Source organism: Octodon degus, unplaced genomic scaffold, assembly GCF_000260255.1.
Source record: "Octodon degus isolate 3935 unplaced genomic scaffold, OctDeg1.0 scaffold00091, whole genome shotgun sequence".
NCBI classification, from domain to species: domain Eukaryota; kingdom Metazoa; phylum Chordata; class Mammalia; order Rodentia; family Octodontidae; genus Octodon; species Octodon degus.
In genome coordinates, this window is record NW_004524667.1 from 5,890,348 (window position 1) to 5,893,103 (window position 2,756).

The 2,756-nt window shown below is 40.9% G+C and overlaps 1 protein-coding gene across 2 annotated transcripts in view; it reads right to left on the bottom strand.

The window, feature by feature from the left end:
• Positions 1-2,756, bottom strand: part of Slco5a1 (solute carrier organic anion transporter family member 5A1) — a 235,849-nt gene that overhangs the window by 53,358 nt on the left and 179,735 nt on the right. The gene's annotated exons all lie outside the window — the stretch shown is intronic.

The following is a 2,756-nucleotide window of genomic DNA, read 5'->3' on the forward strand; positions in this document are numbered from 1 at the left end:
ATCTCTTTTTCATGCAACTCAATCTTGCTGTTGTGGGAAATATCTCAGAAATCTTTTTTCAGTAACTTGGATGTTATCACTAGAATTATTTTTTTTCCTTGAATTTGATGGTTGTTTTAAGACAGAAAACAAAATTCGTCTTTAAATCCAGAATATTTCAATTATGCCTGTAGCCTATGCATGTTGGCCAGATTGGATACATCACAGTCCTGCTCTCAGACAGCTGCAGAAGCCTGCAGGTACAGTATGAAGAGATCAGAGAAGCTCTTCAGGAATCCTCCTGCAGCAGAATAGCTGGCAGAGTAGCTTGCCCAACACAGGACCTCTGCAGAACAGGCAGCTAACGGTGTCCCCTCTTGACCCTCACTCAAAGGAGACAGTGTTAGAAGTAGACCTCCAAGCCCCAGCTTCCTGCCAAAGACCCAATGGCAACCACCAGGTAGCACAGATGGGCCAGATAGGACCACTTGCTGCTAGCCAACCGAGCAGATTTGAATCTCTAGTGTGATCATGCTGAAATTAATACTGTAAATTGTTTCAAAGGAATAACCCTTTTCAAAACCCTAGCCTCGATGCCTTCAGTGTGGAGAGATTTGTAGAAAGCCCATATTTTCTTCCTCTTAAGCCCCACGGGTGCCATTCATCTACAATAATGCTGTTCCCCATAACAGTGCTATCACCAACTCTTTGCCAACACAGAGAGCCACTGCACAGAGGGGAGAAAAATGAGAACCCAGTCTCTGGGATTCAAAGTCTTGGGAGTGCTGAAAGAAAGGTAATAAAAAGGAACATTCAACAGAGGAAACAGCCATGCTTTTCATTTCAGGCTTCTGCCAGGCTCTGACTAAAATAAAGCATCAATGCCAATGCTGAGCTGCATCAGGAGAGGGACTCCAGAATCAAAGCAAATTAATATTTCATCTTTAATGCCCGTCAGACCTAAAGGAATTTTCTGCATGCAGGCAATAAAACCACAGAGATCAAAACAACCTAAAATAGTGAAATGCACAGAAGGCTTTCCCACCACCACTGGGAAGCTGAAGGGGAAATTTTAAGCAAGTTTCAGAATGTGACAGAGGAGAGGGAACAGCAAAGGCCTTCCATGCATGAAAGTGCACAGGAGCATAATGGTGTGGTACCCTATTAACCTTCCAGAGATTAAAAAGGCCTCAGATAAACACCTGGGCCTCAAGATACTGTAGTTTCCATTCAGAGAGGCAAAGCCCACAGATGTGGGCCGCAGCCAAATGCAGAGCCCCCTTCGGAGGCCCTTCAGGCAAGATCGATTTTCTGTCTGCAGTTTCCAACTTCTCCTCTGTCCGTTGTTGTCCAAATCCAGCAGCTCTCTAAGCTTTCCCATGGAAAAGGTTGACCATCATTACACCGACTAACAGCTGAGCTCCAAAACCCTGACAAAACTATCCTTCCCCTGGGAAAAACTAGCAGATTTTTTTTAACTATTCATCTGAAAAAATAAAACTGGAGACAAATTTGTACACAGTGAGGTTCTGCCTGTTCGAGGGTCCTCACTCCTCCTCGAGGTGGCTGGATGGAGCTTTTACTCTTCACAAACATACTGTTTTATATTCAAATGACAGAACTAAACAAAAAAGGAGATACACATGAATGTCCATTTTGTATCTGTATTCAAAATGGTTAGGATAGATATATAGTTACATACTCTTAATGAATAGAGGGATTTGTTCTAATAGTGTTTGTAAATAGGATATCATGGCTGCATCTTGTATAGCAAATAACCACTAGGAAGAGAGTATGCAATGTGTTAATTATTGGAACTGTCCAACCAATTTGATTTGAAACTGTCTCATAGCTATTTGTTTCTCAGGCCGGGGAGATGGCTCAGTGGAATAAGCGTTTCCCTAGCAAGTGCAGGGGCCTGAGTTCAATCCCTGGTTCCACCAAAAAACAACAACAGCAAACAAAAAAAAAAAAAAAAAAAAAAAAAAAAAAAATATGAGGCCACCCAAAAAAAAAAAAAAAAAAAAAAAAAAAAAACAATCACTTGCAATTTGTTTCTCAATAAAATTATGGAAAAAAAATAATGTTTTTTGTGAGGCTGGAGAAGAAATTTTTCTTATTTTATTTCCATTAATGCATATTAATCATGCAGAATGTTGGGTTTCACCTCAGCATTTTCATAAATGCATATAATGCACTTCAATCCTATCTGCCCTCTGGTGACCCTCCTGGTCCCTTCCGCTCTCTCCCAGTCAACCCTCTTATTCTTCTCCAACACAGTAGTCTCCCTTCCACTTCTGTCTTTTTTCCTCTAGTTGCCATGTATGTTCTTTTAAAAAAAAAAAAAGTGTGATACTCATCTTTTCAAGTCTGGTTTATTTTGTCTAGAAGATCTCTAGCTCCATCAATTTTCTTGCAAGTGACATGATTTTGTTCTTCTTTATGGCGGAATAATACCCCTTGTTTTACATATACCACATCTCTAGCTGTTCAACTGTTGAAGGGTTGCTGGATCTTATCGTGGCTATTGTGACTCATGCCAAAATGGTACATAGGTGGTAACTCTGGAGTATGCTGACTTTAATTTCTGCTGATGTATGTCAGGGAGTGCTACAGCTGGGTCATGTGGTGCTTCTACTTTAGTTTTTGGAGAATTTTCACTAAGGCTACACTACCCTTATCACCAACAGGGTAAAAGGCTCCATTCCCTCACATTCTAGCAACTATTGATCTTTCTCTCTCTCTCTCTCTCTCTCTCTCTCTCTCTCTCTCTCTCT